This window comes from Periophthalmus magnuspinnatus, chromosome 2 (genome assembly GCF_009829125.3).
Source record: "Periophthalmus magnuspinnatus isolate fPerMag1 chromosome 2, fPerMag1.2.pri, whole genome shotgun sequence".
Taxonomy (NCBI): Eukaryota; Metazoa; Chordata; class Actinopteri; order Gobiiformes; family Gobiidae; genus Periophthalmus; species Periophthalmus magnuspinnatus.
Genome location: NC_047127.1, coordinates 18,400,850 through 18,418,969, shown reverse-complemented (window position 1 = coordinate 18,418,969; position 18,120 = coordinate 18,400,850).

Sequence of the window (18,120 nt, the reverse complement as noted above, 5' to 3'; positions counted from 1 at the left end):
AGTCCTGCTTTTGTCACTCCTGTTTTAGTCCTGCTTAAGTCTTGCTTTAGTCCTGCTTTAGTCCTGTTTTAGTCTCTGCTTTAGTCCTGCTTTAGTCCTGTTTTAGTCCTGCTTTAGTCATGTTTTAGTCCTGCTTTAGTCCTGCTTTAGTCCTGTTTTAGTCCTGTTTTAGTCCTGCATTTGTCAGTCCTGTTTTAGTCCTGCTTTAGTCCTGTTTTAGTCCTGCTTTAGTCCTGCTTTAGTCCTGCTTTAGTCCTGTTTTAGTCCTGTTTTAGTCCTGCTTTAGTCCTGTTTTAGTCCTGCTTTAGTCCTGTTTTAGTCCTGCTTTAGTCCTGTTTTAGTCCTGCTTTTGTCAGTCCTGCTTTTGTCAGTCCTGTTTTAGTCCTGCTTAAGTCTTGCTTTAGTCTTGCTTTAGTCCTGCTTTAGTCCTGCTTTAGTCTTGCTTTAGTAATGCAATTCTAGTGGAATCAACTCCACCCAACTTCAAATTTGAATCTGAAACACGAGTAAACAAAAAAGGTGGAGGTGTGTGCGCATTTTTTAGAGATAGTTTAGTTACTCACAGATTGTCATTTGGAGTGTTTTCATCTTTTGAGTATGTTTCATTCAAAATGGAGCTAAAACAATCCCCCTCCATACTCTACTTAGTCATATACAAACCTCCCCAGCACTGTCTGAGTTTTATTGATGATTTTACTGAGATGCTTTCAGTCATATGCACAGACTTTGATGGTTTAGTCATTACAGGTGATTTTAATGTACATGTGGATAATGTGTTTGACAGGAACGCTAAAGAGCTCAGTTCTGTCCTTGAAACCTTTGGTCTGACTCAGCATGTCAGCGAGCCCACCCACAACAGAGGACACACTCTGGACCTGCTCATTACAAAAGGAGTAAATATTTCAAATGTCAATGTGGTGGATGTTGCTCTGTCTGATCATTTCTGTGTCTTCTTTGACCTGTCTGTTATTCCCAAACCAGCGGCTGGTCCTGCAGTTGTTCGAAGGAGACACATAAATGATAACACAGGTGCACTGTTCATGGAAATGATACACTTTGAAAATGCCTCATGTTCTGATGTTGATGATTTGTTGAACTCTGTGACTTCGAGTGTTTTGAATGTTCTGGACACCATTGCCCCGATGAAGGTTAAAATGGTTAAGGAGAAGCAGAAAGCTCCATGGAGGAATGATGACTCGGTCAGGGCACAGAAAAGGGAGTGCCGGAGGGCCGAGCGGGAATGGCGCAAGTCAAAGCTCCAGGTTCATTATGAAATTTACAGAGAAAAGATGCACATGTACAACCACAGTTTATGTAGAACAAGGCAAAGGTATTTTTCTGACATTATTGGAAGTTGTAGTAAAAACTCTCGTATCCTGTTTGCAACGATAAACAGATTAACAAACCCCCCAGCTCCACTGCCGTTAGAACTAATTTCCACATCTAAGTGCAATGAGTTTGCAGTATTCTTTAATGACAAGGTTCAGGGTATTAAAAATGCCATAAATTCCACAACACAAATAACAACCCAGCACCCACCTAGACACTTAGAGCTGACTCACTTTACACCTGTAACTGATAAAACTGTCCAAGAGATTGTCACCAGTCTGAGTTCATCTACATGCTGCCTCGATGTGCTACCCACTAAATTTTTAAAGTCTGTGCTCAACAGTTTGCTGTCACCACTCACTCACATAGTTAATATGTCACTTCAATCTGGAACATTCCCAAGTGCTTTGAAAACTGCGGTTATCAAGCCTCTCCTAAAGAAGAGCAGTCTTGATGCCACAATATTGAACAATTATCGACCAATCTCAAATCTGCCATTTTTAGGCAAAGTCCTTGAAAAAGTTGTTTACCAACAGCTTATTAACTTCCTCGAAATGAACAACTCCTTTGATGTTTTCCAATCAGGTTTTAGACCCACCACAGCACTGAGACTGCTCTTATCAAGGTGACAAATGACATCCGCCTGAACACTGATGCAGGCAAAGTCTCAGTCTTGATCCTGTTAGATCTGAGTGCTGCTTTTGACACTGTTGATCATGGGATCCTCTTACAAAGACTAGAGGACTGGGTGGGCATCTCTGGTACGGCACTAAACTGGTTCAAGTCCTATTTAGAAAACAGGGAGTACTTTGTTGAAATTGGAAAATGTATATCAGATAAAATGTCCCTGACCTGTGGGGTGCCCCAGGGTTCAATCCTGGGACCCCTGCTGTTCAATCTCTACATGCTGCCGTTAGGCCAGTTAATACGCAGCAATAATGTGTCTTACCACAACTATGCAGATGACACTCAGATCTATGTCTCACTAGCAGCAGGTGAATATGGACCAGTGGACTCACTCTGCCACTGCATCCAACAAATCAGTGTGTGGATGCAAAACAACTTTCTTCTGCTAAACTCAGACAAGACTGAAGTTATCATCTTTGGCCCACAGAAACATAGAGAAAGTGTCAGCAGTCACCTCCAGTCTCTCTCTCTAAAACCTTCAAATCAGGCTAGAAATCTAGGGGTAATAATGGACTCAGACTTGACCTTTAACAGCCACATCAAATCAATAACATCTGCAGCTTTTTACCACCTAAAAAACATTGCAAAAATCAAAGGTATACTGTCAAAGCCAGACTTAGAGAGACTTATCCATGCATTTGTCTCCAGTAGGTTAAACTACTGTAACATCCTGCTCACTGGCCTCTCCAAACGAGCCTTAACACAGCTGCAGTACATCCAGAACGCTGCTGCTCGGGTCCTGACTAGAACCAGGAAGTATGAGCACATAAGTCCTGTGCTCAGGTCTCTGCACTGGCTTCCTGTAGCTCAAAGAATAGACTTTAAAGCAGCTCTGCTTGTGTATAAGTCTCTCCATGGCCTAAGTCCAAAGTATATCTCCGACATGTTAGTGCCATATGAACCATCTCGCAATTTGAGGACTTCAGGGATCGGCCTCCTGCTGGTGCCCAGAGTCAGGACTAAACATGGGGAATCAGCGTTTAGGTTTTATGCAGCTAAAACTTGGAACAGTCTTCCTGAAGATGTGAGACAGGCCTCTACTTCGACAATGTTTAAATCCAGACTCAAAACAGTTCTGTTTAGCTGTGCATATGACTGACAGGTTTTTATTCTGCACTCTTCTCTTTTAATGTAAATTTTATGATGATTATTTGTGATTATTTATGTTTGATTTGTGTGATTTTAATGTCTTTCTTATTCTGTAAAGCACTTTGAATTACCTTGTGTACGAATTGTGCTATACAAATAAACTTGCCTTGCCTTGCCTTTAGTCCTGCTTTAGTCCTGTTTTAGTCTCACTTTAGTCCTGTTTTAGTCCTGTTTTAGTCCTGCTTTTGTCCTGCTTTAGTCCTGCTTTAGTCCTGCTTTAGTCTCGCTTTAGTCCTGCTTAAGTCTTGCTTTAGTCCTGCTTAAGTCTTGCTTTAGTCCTGCTTAAGTCTTGCTTTAGTCCTGCTTTAGTCCTGCTTTAGCCCTGCTTTAGTCCTGCTTTAGCCCTGCTTTAGTCCTGCTTTAGTCCTGCTTTACTCATACAGTATACCAATCCATATTAAAACTGATGTCAACATTAGATACTCATTTTCTGGCAGGTATCGATCCTAAAACATCGTCATTGACAGGACAGAAATGAACCTTTCCTGAATATGTTTGGAATGATGTAGAGCTGTGTGTTTCACAAGTGTAAGACACACGGACTATAATGCACACACACACACAGACACACGCACACCCCCACGCACATACAAACACACACACACGCGTGCACTATGAACCTACTGGACACTGAGGAATTACACACATATAACACACATGGAAATAGAACACAAAGTACTACCATTTAATGGGGAAATTCACAGTCTATTTTCTAAAGAAAGAATGTTTTTATTATCATCATGCTATCAGAATCAGTATCGAGTATCAAGACTATTCTTCAGTATCAAAATCAAGCTTGACATGTCCATTTGGTGACAGGAGTATCAGGCACCTCTCCGTCATTATCACCTTGTTTCTGTTACAGCTATTTACTTTTCAGCTCCCGTGTCTTCACCTGCCTACATCTGTCAGTACCTCCCCCTCTCCCTCTATCTCTCTCCTCTCTCCCACTCTCTCCTGTCCTCTCTGTTTCTCTTTGTCCTCTCTCCTTCTCTCTCTCTCATCTACCTTTCTCCTCCTATCTCCTCTCTCTGTCCTCTTCTCTCACTCTGCTTGTTTTCCTGCCCTCCTCCTCTCCTCCTCTCACTGTGTTTAGATAGTGATCCCTCTCTCATCGCCTGCAGCTAAACATATGCGTTTTGCACTTTTACCTGAATAAGTCTATCTATCGGCAGGTCCTCAACATGGCGCCGCGGGGACACTCTGTCAGTGTGTTATCTGCACATCTACAGACAGGGCTAGTGATGCAAAAGCAAATTATCATTTCAATGGAATATTAGTATTATTGCTATTATATAAATAACTATATATTTGAAAATGTTATTTAATATTGCTTATTCACCTTAATTAGTCCCACAATTTTAATTAAAACTGCACCATGTAACTTTTCTGGTTCTGACCTATTTGGCACTTATTTAATAACAAATGCTTCTATCGCTCAAAAAATACATGGAAAAACATGCCTTCTTACTGTGAGTGGAGCCGCCTCTCCACAGATCTGACCTGTAACATGGCCAGGTAGCATCACCTAGTCTCCATGGAAGTTTAACACCAGCCTGTTGAACATTCCAATGAATGACAAAGCAATAGCATCTCCATGGCGACAAGAAGTTACATAGTGCTTTCTGGACTGTAACCAAAGAATAATGACAAGGACTACATTAAGTTCAGGACTAAACCATAACTTAACCAAGACTTAAACTGGACCAGGTTTAAAGCACCTTAGAATGACACTGACAACTACAGACTGGGGGCTGAACTACACCTGGTCTTAACCAGGATTAAACTAATCTTAAACCAAGACTAAACCGAGCCTAAACTAGGACTAAACCCAGGCTAAACAAGAACTAAACCAAGGACTAAACCAGGACTAAACCAGGACTAAACCAAGGACTAACCCAAGGACTAAATCAGGACTAAACCAAGGACTAAACCAGGACTAAACCAGGACTAAACCAAGGACTAAACCAGGACTAAACCAAGGACTAAACCAGGACTAAACCAAGGACTAAACCAGGACTAAACCAGGACTAAGCCAAGGACTAAACCAAGGTCTAAACCAAGGACTAAACCAGGACTAATCCAGGACTAAAAGAAGGACTACAGCAAGGACTAAACCAGGACTAAACAAAGACTAAACCAAGGATTAAACCAGAACTAAACCAGGACTAAACCAAGGACTAAATCAGGACTAAACCAGGACTAAACCAAGGGCTACACCAAGGACTAAACCATGACTAAATCAAGGACTGAACCAGACCTAAACCTGGACTAAACCAGGAATAACCAAGGACTAAACCAAGAACTAAACCAGGACTATGCCAAGACCTAAACAGGACTAAACCAGGACAAAAACAAGGACTCAACCAAGGACTAAACCAGGACTAAACCAAGGACTAAACCAAGAACTAAACCAAGGACTAAACCAGAAAAGAATCATTTAGCAAAGCACTTTCACCTATAATTATCAACAACACTGTGAACTAACCCAGAGACTGGGGTCAATACTCCTGTCCATCTCCTGTCCCCTCTCACCAGGAGGTTGTGGGTTAGACTCCTGATCTCTTTGAGTGGAGTGTGCATGTTCTCCCTGTGTTCTGTGACAGAGTGGTTAGCCTGTCTCCTGTATTTTCTGTCAAACCCAAACATGCTTCATTAGCAAAAGCACTTTTGACATTTGTTTAAAATGTCAAACCACAGCTTCACTCTCTCGCCTCTGCACAGCTGTTCTGGCATATCTCCAACAAAAATTACTCTAACTCGACAAATTCATATTTTTGGATCCAACCGTGACAACCAAAACGGATTTCAGGCACGCACTGTGGTCAGAACTCGCAGCTGATAAAGTTTAAAATATAGAAAAACTCAAAGTCGCCTTAACCACATGAAAAAGTTGAGATTTATGCTTGGCTGAAGTATTGGAGACACTTGCAATGCACTGGGTATCTGAGGATGAAGGCAGCGTCTGATCGGCCGTGACTTGCAGTAATGACAAGCGTGTGTGTGTGTAAGATGAACTGGGCTCTTAAATATTCCCGGTAGACTTAGGATAAATGAAAAAAAGCACCATTCTGGAACATGTTTTTTTGGAGAATGAAGCTAAGAGGAGGTAATGCATTTGTAGTGGCAGTGAGAGGTCAGGAGGTCACCGCTCTGGGCACAAAACCACATGTCTGAAGCGATTACTCGAAACAGCTAAACGTGCTTTAATGTTGTCCATATGGTATAGTGCTACAGAGCAAAGAAGACATTTAAACTACTTCTTGGTCATGTTTCTAAGGACAGAGAGGAGGAGGCAGGCTAACTATTCTGCCACAGTCACACAGGGAGAACTATATATTTGTATAGTTTTATTTAATATTGCTTATTCACCATAATTAGTCTCACAATTGCAATTTAAGCTGCACTGTGTAACTTTTCTGGTTCTGACCTATTTGGCATTTATTCAATAACAAATTATTCTATTGCTCAAAAAATACATAGAAAAACATGCCTTCTTAGTGCGAGTGGAGCCGCCTCTCCACAGATCTGATCTGTAACATGGCCAGGTAGCGTCATCTAGTCTCCATGGAAGTTTAATGCCAGTCTGTGGAACATTCCAACAACTGACGAAGCAATAATGTCTCCATGGAGACAAGAAGTTACACAGTGTCTTGCCAGAGTGTAACCAAAGAATAATGACTAGGAAAACCAGAACTTAACCAAGACTTAAACCGGACCATCCCAGGTCTACACCAGGTTTAAAGCACCTTAGAATGATACTGACAACTGCAGACTGAGATCACCCAAGGGCTGAACTGATCTAAACCAGGATTAAGCAAAGCCTAAACCAGGACTAAACCAGGACTAAATCAGGACTAAACCCAGGCTAAACCAGGTCTAACCAGGACTAAACCAGGGCTAAACCAAGGACTAGACCAGAGTTAAACCAAGGATCTAAACCAGGGCTAAACCAAGGACTAAACCAGGGCTGAACCAGGTCTACACCAGGACTAAATCAAGGTCTAATCCAGGACTAAACCAAGGACACATGGAGAATATGCACACTCCACTCAGAGATCAGGAGTCTAACCCACAACCACCTTACTGAGAGGAGGAGACAGGCTAACCACTCTGCCAGACTCAAGCTAAATTCTATCCCTTAGGCAGCGCACAGTTGCACACACACAGACAGTCGTGGGTCAGCAGTGGGTCACAGACTGTTTAGATGCACACATTTCTGGGAATTGCAAACCCAACCTCCCTCCTTTTACCTGTTTCCATATAATTATCTTGTTTATTTTTCCAGTGGCTTGACAGGATTACCTCATCTTTCGGACTCTAAGCTCCAGCAAAGAGAGGAATGTGTGCGCCGTTTAAATTAAGTTGTTTGGGGGGGAAATGAACTTTGCCGCATGGTTGGTCACTATTTTTGAAAATATGGAAAGAATTCCGGATGGAAAACCTGAGGAGGCTTAAGCTGCAGGTGCATCCATAAATCTGGCTCTGAGCAGGGCTGTGGTGCAATATGTCAAAGGCTAACAGGTTTTAGCAGTTAGCATGACCACACTTTGTCTTCTATGGGAATAAATCAGCACATTGTGTCCTGGTGTTTGGCGTTTTGGAGAAATTTGCATCCCTGAAAATGTGAACTATGCCAAGTGTTGTTAAAGTCATAGTGTGTAACAGTTTTGTTTTCTTTTCATTTTGGTTGTGTTTATTGCACTGAAAAACATCCCTCTTCACTGTGAGTGGGCTTGCATCTCCTCAAACATGACTCTTACTTAGCCTGCTTGTTTCCATGGAAATGTTGTCCCTTTGGTTATAATCTTCCACAGTACAGAAATAATGTGATTAATGGAGAGAAGAGCAGTCATAATGTAGGACTATATGACATGAAAGGACGAATGTATAAGACGAAATTGTTGATCTAGGCAAGGCAAGTTTATTTGCATAGCACAGTTTGTACACAAAGTAATTCTAAGTGCTTAACGGAATAAGAAATACATTAAAATCACAATAAAACAAATCAAACCTTAAATAATTATCTTAAAATGAACATTAAAAGAGAAGAAGCAGAATAAAACCCTTTCATTGGATGGAAAACTGAAACACTGATTCCCCATGTTTAGTCCTGACTCTGGACAATGGCAGGAGGCCGGGACTAAACCAGGACTAAACCAGGACTATCAGGAGGTGGGTCCCTGTAGTCCTTAGAGTGTGAGATGGTTCATATGGCTCTAACATGTCAGAGATGTACTTTGGTTCTGGTCCATGGAGAGACTTGTTCACACGCAGAGCTGCTTTAAAGTGTATTCTTTGAACCAGAGGAGCCAGAGACCTGAGCACAGAACACATGTGTGAAGAACTTCCTGGTTCTAGTCAGGGCCTGAGCAGCAGCGTTTTGGATGTACTGCAGCTCTTTTAAGGCTTGTTTGGAGAGGCCTGTGAGGATGTGGCATGTGGAGAAAAAGGGGTCCCAGGACTGACCTCTGAGGCACCCCATAGGTCAGGGCCATTTTATCTGAGATACAGTTTCCATTTTCAATAATGTACTCCCTGTCGTCTAGCTAGAACTTGAACCAGTTTAGCCAGAGATGCCCTTCCAGTCCTCTAGCCTCTGTAAGAGGATCCCATGATCCACAGTGTCAAAAGCAGCACTCAGATCTGACAGGATCAAGACTGAGACTTTGCCTGCATCAGTGTTCAGGCGGGATGTCATTTGTCACCTTGATAAGAGCAGTCTCAGTGCTGTGGTGGGTCTAAAACCTGACTGGAAAACATCAAAGGAGTTCTTCATGTGGAGTTAATAAGTTCAATTTGGAGCTAATAAGTTAAAGTTAATAAGCTGTAATCAGCTTTTTCAAGGACTTTGCCTAAAAATGCAGATTTGAGACAGGTCCATAATTGTTCATTATTGTGGCAACAGGACTGTTCTTCTTTAGGAGAGGCTTGATAACTGCAGTTTTCAAAGCTCTTGGGAATTTTCCAGATTAAAGTGAGTTGACTATGCAAAAGTACATAGTAAAATAACAGTCTAAAATACATATCACTGTGTATTTTGATACAGAGTGATATCAACACCTCTGAACTAAACACAGCTGTCCAATGGGATTTGTTTATTTCAGTGATGCATGTGAAACAAAGGAGCTCATTGGTCACCATCATTTTGAACAAAATCACATTTCCCTCCCTTCAGATAAACAGTTTAATGCTTCACTCTTTGATTCTACAGAAATCCTCCAGAAATCCTGTGATTGGCTAATCCACCTGTCAATCATGTCCACCTGAAGTCAGGAAGATTCATCAATGGCCAGACTCACATCTTCATAAAGACTCAGAGAGGTGTGTGTTCTGGATCCTAGGGGACAGTCTCAGAAATCTTGCCTTTTTGATGCCGTGTTGGAGGATCAAACTTGAAACCTTCTCATAGTGAGGTACAAAAGCTAACCCCTGTGCCACCATGCCCCTGTTTTGTAGTAGACTGTATCACAGATGTTGAGGAATGCCTGTGGTGCAGACGTGTAATCCTACACTGTGTAATATTTGTGAGTTTTTCTCTGACCCAGTTGGCTGTGTGCTCTGGACTCTGTTGACTTCTTATAACAAGTGATGGAAAGAGACTGACACTTTGTACTCAAGTAAGTAAATACTGCGGCCAAAACCGATTCTTCCTGTTGTTTTGTTTTTTGTGTCTTGGCGGCACGGTGACTGAGTGCCATCACTCATGTCTCACAGCAAGAAGGTTGGTTCGATCCCCGGGTCACCAGGCCTTTCTGTGTGGAGTTTTTCATGTTTCTCCCCGTGTCTGGATGGGTTTCCTCCGGGTACTCCGGTTTCCCCCATCAACCAAAACATGAACGCCCTTCGAGACAACTGTTGTTGTGATTTTGGGCGTTACAAAAATAAATGAATTGAATTGAATTGAATTGAAAACCGTACCGTAAGTACATGCTGCAGGTTTTCATGCTTTTCTACTTGTGACTTGGTTTGGGGGATAGTAGCTGGGCTAAATACTTAGCAGAGTAAGCCATCAGTTGAATGGCAGTTTGTGGGGAAAAAAAGTTGAAAATAAAAGTACAAAAATACAGGACGTATCCTCTGCCATCAGTCATCAAAATTCCATCCAAAATACAGAGACAGTTGAACACACTGAGCCTCACCAGAGAGAGTGGAGCCGCTCCAGAGCGAGTGGAGCCGCTCCAGAGCGAGTGGAGCCGCTCCTGAGCACATGGCTAGAATTTGACTCAAAGTACAAGTCCAGGCTTAAAACTGTACTCAAAAATAGGCTCTACTCGATTGCAGTAATGTCAGTATTTGTAATCAGTTATTTTCCACCCCTGATAATAAACTACAACAGCCGCAGATGCGATACGCTAACAGGCTCACAGGCTAATCCTGCCTCAGGTTCAAATGTAAAGTTGCGATACATTCCTCTGGGAGCATGTTTTCCCTCCTCTGACCCAGGCTCACTCAGGACAGGCCCGTCTGCAGTATTGTTTACAACACACACTCACACACACACTCACACACTCACACACTCACAGCATAGGCCCAGACCAACAATATTTTTCCAGTGTGTTTTAAAATTGCTGTGTTTTTACCTCAGCAATTTGTAAGACACATTCTTTCTGCCACAACATATTTTTATTGTTCATTTTTGCTTTAGAAGTGCATATTTTTTATGTCTAAAACATACAAAACAAAACACAAAAAAAACCAACCATATTTAAAATGCCAAACACATGCCAAAAACATACAGAAATGTGTCGATGTATAAAGTTAAATGTGCACTGTGTCACTTTTCTAGTAGTGAACCCACTACCAGCTTGTCTCAGTGGAGATGTTTTTGCTTTGCCTGAAATGTTCTAGAGTATCTTTTTTGTGTCTTGCAGTGAGCGCTGTCACCTCTCCACAGATCTGACCTGTCTCCATAAAGACAGGTCAGATCTCTACGTTTGCCTACTGCCATACTGTGGCGTACTCAAGTACAACAACTTATCTGAGGAGACAAGCAGGTGTCCCACCACCAGAAAATGTGCATATTGCAGCTTTAACTTCAGTTTTATACATGGACAAAGTACTACCACAACTACTACTACTACTACTATTACTACAACTACCACCACTACTAGTACTACCACTACTACTACAACTTCTACCACTACTACTACTACTACTACTACCAATTTAATTTAATTTATTTTTGTAAAGTCCAAAATCACAACAGCAGTTGTCTCTTACGCCAGGACTAGACCAGGACTGAACCAGGACTGAACCAGGACTAGACCAGGACTGAACCAGGACTGAAGCAGGACTAGACCAGGACTGAACCAGGACTGAAGCAGGACTAGACCAGGACTGAACCAGGACTAGACCAGGACTGAACCAGGACTGAAGCAGGACTAGACCAGGACTGAACCAGGACTGAAGCAGGACTAGACCAGGACTGAACCAGGACTGAAGCAGGACTAGACCAGGACTGAACCAGGACTAGACCAGGACTGAACCAGGACTGAAGCAGGACTAGACCAGGACTGAACCAGGACCAGGACAGGCAGCTGCAGATGTGTCCATTTGCAGATAGTGTTCACGTCTGTTACCGTCTCTGAGCTGAGGGTCAGAGAGGCTCATCCACATAGAGCAGGGGTCAACCACCACCACCACCACTACTACTACTACTACAAAACTGGAGTAAATGTAAATGTATTTATTTATATTTTATACAGTTATAAAGTTGTAATCATGGTCCGGCCTCTAGACACAGCCCGTGCCTTGGTGGAGGTCTACACGCAATTGTACGTATATTTTTGAGCAGTTTTCCCTCATAACCTTAAAAGACCTCACTTTTGATAGAACATGTAGAACAAAGCAGCGTATCCTGCCTTAAACCTGGTGTCTGTTTTGTGTCGTTTTAATTAGTTTGTGCTTTTTTGCACAGAGGTCCTTGAACACATCACGGCCCTGTGCTTGTGGCACCAGCTCCTCAAAAGGAAAACTCTGTTTCCTGATGAGGGCCAGGTGGGATTTTACACTCATGTTTAATCATGAAAATAAATGGACTTGAAGACTTTGCAGTATCTGTGTAGTACAATATCAATGCAATACAGTGGTCCCTCGTTTATCATCGGGGTTCCATTCTAAAAATAGCCTGCAATAGGCGAAATCCACAAAGTAGTCACCTGTAATTTTTACAATTATTATATGTTTTAAGGCTGTAAAACCCCTGACCACACACTTTATACACTTTTCTCACACAGGCATTAACATTTTCTCACATTTCTCTCTTGTTTAAACACTCAAAGTTCAAACCTTTTTTATATTATGTCCCCCTTCCTCCTTAAGTCCAAAGCGTTTCTGAAATTTGTCGGTGCAGAACGTTTCATCGACATTGTGGGTTTTGTTGGGGAGAAAACTTGCAAACATACAGCACTCAAAGTCACACTGAGATCTAACATTTATGTAAATTTGTCTGAACACATTCTGTACTGTACAGGAGACAAGGCATGGAGGAGACTGACAATAGTCTACAGTCCCTCAGCCAATCAGGACGCAGAACACAATGCACGTTCATACACTGTAAAAAAAAAAAAAAAAAAGCATGCAAAATTGCATAAAAAAATGAATAAATCAGCGAGACAGCAAGGTGAAAGGTGAACCCCGATATAGCAAGAGACCACTGTATATCACTGCTCATATCCACATCAGATTTAGTATGTACCTGTAGACAGACTGTTACCATGGTAACAGAAGAGAAAACATGGCTGTATGTTTGTTGCATGCATAAATAAAATGAATAAAGAATCAGGAAGTGTGATGTTAGCATGCTCGTTGTTGCTAGCATTACTATGGCCTCTGAAAGTTGTGAAAAGTGCTTATAAACTCATTGTGGTGAGTAATGATGATGCTCTGAATGCATAAGGTCAGTGAGGAATAACTGCAAACTTTAAAATGAACTTGTGTTTTTCATGTTTTTAAGAGAGTAAATGTACACAGACTTTTACATGGATTATTCCAGTTTAGTATTTTTGATTTGTTTTCAAGACTCATTTCCTTATTTCAAGTTAAACAAAGTTGAATAATTGTAAACTCGTTAAAACTACTCAAAACAAGGTGAATATTCTGGATGTAGAAGTGATGTCATGGTGAATTGAAGATTGGTAATTTTTCTGTAGAAGTCAAAATCCACTGGATTCACAAATCGTGTGTTTTTCCCGCTGTGTCATTAGCGTATAGTGCACACAGACTAAACACACACATGTGCATGTTTATGTATCCACTTAGAGTTTGTGCTAATGCTTCATCATCAGCTCACTTCCTCTAAGAATTCCCCTCCGTGTCATCTCGGGTTTCAGAACCACTGCTCCTTCCTGGAAAATCTACCCATGATTCAAGCTGCACCAGACGTCAGCACACTGTAGACGCCCTGTCTCCGAACCCGAGCAGGACACGGGTCAGAACCCTCAGGTGGACCTCTGTGTCACGATGTGGAGCTGCTGGCACAGGAAACAAAGACTGGCACAAAGTTTAGTGTCTTCTCTGTCAGTTTAAATAAACCAAAAGTCAAATGATTTTTTTTCACTATATCTTCAGAAAGTGGAGCTATTATCCAACCTCAAAGACGTGAGTGTCGTCAAAAGACTCTAGGCCATAAGATTAATATGACGAGTTTGTGGAGCCAAAACCAAACTAATAATGAGAAGGTTCAACATTTGTGGAGCAGAAGTTTGGAGATTCCTTTAAAAAAAATGTGAATCTCCCACAGAGTTATGTAGAGTTATATATAGTTATATAGAGTTATATATAGTTATATAGAGTTATGTAGAGTTATACAGAGTTATGCTGCGTTATGTGGAGTTATGAAGGGTTATATAGAGTTATATAGTGTAATATAAAGTTATGTAGAATTATACTGAGTGATGTAGAGTTATGTAGAACTATGTAGAGTTATACAGAGTTATATAGTTATGAAGGGTTATATAGAGTTATATAGAGGTGTATATAGAGTAACATATGTAGTTATGTAGAGTTATATACAGTTATACAGGCCACACAATATCTGAAATCATGACATTATCAAATTCTCACAAGTGAACTCGAGCTGTTCACAAATATTGTCTGGACGCAGAGAAGACACTGTTCTCTCGTGTCCAAACAATGTCTCATCCTTGGAAAATAAGACTCTGGTTTTCATCTGCTTTTGGAGCAGCTCAAAAGCATAGAAAACTCATAAATCTGATTAAGTTTAGGGAAAAAGTTTCAATAACAAGAGAAAGAAACGCTAAGCAAAATATTCATTATTCATGCTCTGCTCCATCTGACCCTCTCCTCTATTACTACTACTAGTACTACTATTGATACTTTGCAGTGACTTTACGCTGGAAGTGTTCTGCATGTATATCTATGGAGGAATGTTTAGCAGTTGCCATGGTAACACAATGCACACATTAGCAAACACTGTCAAAAAAGTTTTAAGATGATCTAAAAACTCCAAACTGTCTGTAGTCTGTGATCAATCTGAGCGTTCATGGCCCTGTGTAGGAGTTTGAGTTTACACAAAAAGGTGATCGTGACTGAAAAACTTTTGGCTAATGCTAATGCTAGCTTGTGTCTTGTCTGAGAGGGACTTGTTCAAGATCAGCTAACCTGCTGTAGTTCATCTCTTGTTCAGTTCTTTACGGTCAGCTTATGTTAAAACAAAGCTCATCACTTGCAAAGTATCAATTATACATTTGCTCATGGTGACTTAAAGTTTATAAATACAGTGTTTTGTTTGGCGTTGTTGCATGTTTTATTGAGCTGACCTCAGACACTTGAAGCACATGCTTCTCCTGTGACACACGGCTCTAAATCAAAGATGGCGCATGCTTCTCTGACAGTTTCAGATCAGTTTCATAATAACGTCTCCACACATGAAACTCTGTCTCATAAAGTCTGCAAGAAAAAGTCATCATGTGTCTTTATTATTATGACCCTGTGCTGCCACAACTACCAGTGATTTATACGACTACTGTCTTGTATTATTACTCAAATATAGTACAACAACTACTATTTTTGAGTACTACTACCACTATTAATACTACGACTAAAACAGCTGCTACTACTACGACTACTACAACTACTACTACTAAGACTAGGGCAGCTACTACTACTACGACTACTACAACTACTACTACTCTGACTACTACAACTACTACTACGACTACTACAACTACTAAACCTACTACCACTACTACAGCTACTACTACAACTACTTCTATTACTGCTACTATTACAACTACTGCTATTACTACAACTATTACAGCTACTACTGCTGCTATTACTGCTACTACTACGACTACTACTGCTGCTGCTACTGCTACTACTATCATACTACTACTATTACTAGTAGTATTGTGTATGTATGGTGGTGTTGTGTACTTTTTCAGTCTGTGTTGTGTTTTCTCTGGGCAGTTGAGGCTCCAGTCGTTTACCCTGAAAACCTTAAATGCTCTGGAGGTGTTTTGAGGATAGCAGTTTTCAAAATTACAAAGCTGTGTATTTTGAGGTGAAATAGTTTCTTGTCTGATGCAACGTGGAGCCATAGATCTGATTATAAATGTTTACAACTGGTCATAGATCTACAGGAGTGTGTATAGCATCAGCGACTCCAGACACAAGTATAAGCAAACGAGCAGATTACCGGTACAAATATTTTCCTCCAGATATTAAAGATAATGTTTCCTGTCATGACGATGTGTGAAATAATTCCTAGATTTCCAAAGTAATGGCACTGATGTTTTTAAAGGCCCTGGACCTGGAGTGTCCCCTTGGATTTAAGCAGAGCATGTGTCCTGCCCCAGCACAGATATACTCAAAATACTTCTGCTGTGTACTGTCTGTATCTAATTATAAAAGTGTTATTATAGTCTTTTATACGCCGTGAAACAGGAAGTGCGTGTTAAACCCTGCTCTGGTCTCTGAAAGCTGTGAAATGTGCTTATAAACTCATCATGGTGAGTCATTAGAATGGTCAGAATGTATAAGGTAAATGATCACAGCAAAAAGAACTAGTTTTGTAGTAGTAGTAGTAGTGCTAGTATTATTAGTAGTAGTTGTAGTAGTAGTCATAGTAGTGGCAGTACTAGTAATAGTAGTAGTAGTGGCAGTAGTAGTAATAGTAGTAGCACTAGCAGTAATAGTAATAGTAGCAGTAGTAGTAGTAGTAAAAGCAGTAGCAGTAGTAGTAGTAGTAGTAGTAGTAGTAGTCGTAGTAGTTGTAGCAGTAGTAGTGGAAGTAGTAGTAGTAATAGTAGTAGTAGTAGTGTTGGCAGCAGTAGTAATAGTAGTAGTAGTAGTAGTAGTAGTAGTAGTAGTAGTAGTAGTAGTAGTAGTAGTGGCAGTACTAGTAATAGTAGTAGTAGTGGCACTAGCAGTAATAGTAATAGTAGCAGTAGTAGTAGTAGCAGTAGTTGTAATAGTGGCAGTAGTAGTAGTAGTAGTATGAGTATGTACACAGTCGTAGTACTTTGGTCCTTGTTCCAGTCTTGTTGTTCTTGTAATTTGCTGAACATAAAAAAGTCCAATGACATGACAGACTGTGGTACAGGATAATTACTGATGTCATTGTAAACCAGGAATGAGTCTGCACCACATTCCTCCTTCTCAAACACCAGGCCACATTTAACCCTGAACACAACAATCTGGACATTCCTCTGCTGCCTTCTACCTCTCTCCCTCTCTCTCTGTCTCTTTGTCCCTGGCTGTCTCTCTCTCTCTCTGTGTGTCTCTTTGTCTCTCTCTCTCTCCCTCCCTCTCTGCCTCTTTGTCTTTCTCTGTCTCTCTCCCTCTCTTTCTGTCTCTACCCCTCTCTCTGTCTCTTTGTCGCCCCCTGTTTCTCTCTCTCTCTCTCTCTCTCTCTCTCTCTCTCTCTCTCTCCCTCTTTCCATCTGCCCCCTCTCTTTCCCTCTTCTCTCTCTCTTTCCCTTTCTCCCAATTTTTCAATCCCTCTCTCTTTCTCTCATCCCTCTTCTCTCTCTCTCTCTCCCCCTCATTTCTTCTCTCTCTCTCCATTCCTTTTAACTCCCTCCCTCCTTCTCTCTCTCTCTCCCTCATTTCCCCCCCTCTCTCTCTCCATTCCTTTTCCCTCCTTCTCTCTCTCCCTCCCTCATTTCCTCCCCCTCTCTCTCTCTCCCTCCCTTTTCCCTCCCTCCTTCTCTCTCTCTCTCCCTCATTTCCCCCCCTCTCTCCATTCCTTTTCCCTCCTTCTCTCTCTCTCTCTTCCTCATTTCCTCCCCCTCTCTCTCTCCATTCCTTTCCCCTCCCTCCTTCTCCCTCTCTCTCTGTTGTGGTCTTTAGTCCATGCAGAGGTCAAGGAGTCTTTCTATGAGGAAAAACTGTGGAAAATGGTTGAGTAACAGAATTCCGAGTGTGAGCTGAGAGCGGGAGGAAACAGACTGAAGCGTCATTCTGCAAAAAAACTTTTATGTAAAAAAGATGTGGACATAGTTGAGATCTGTGTCCGTCTGCTGCTGAAAATGTTTCATTTATAAAAGTTGGGGTCATAAAGGCGCCATTAAAGCTGCCACCTGCCACCTGCTTATCTCCATGGAGATAAGTAGGTGGCAGGTGGCAATAGCTAACAATAACTAACTAACTAACAACTGCTAAAAGTAACAGTGTTTTTGGCACAAAACATATTTATCTCTTCTATCTCCATGGACAATGTTCCGAAGTATGGTTTTAACTTTCTGTTTCCATGGAATTATGGAGGTGACGTGCCACCTCCAGAAAGTTACATACTGTAGCTTTAAGGGTCTGGTCTGCTGTTCTGATGTATCCTCATCACAAACAGGCCTGGAGTTGTTCACTTCATGACATCACAAGGTGTAACAGAGCATTTTGAGCTTTGGAGATGTAGACAGACTAATAATAAAGTGTTACTCAAACAGCATTAGAACATGGCCTCACAAGAGAATCTTTAAGTCAAATCAAAGT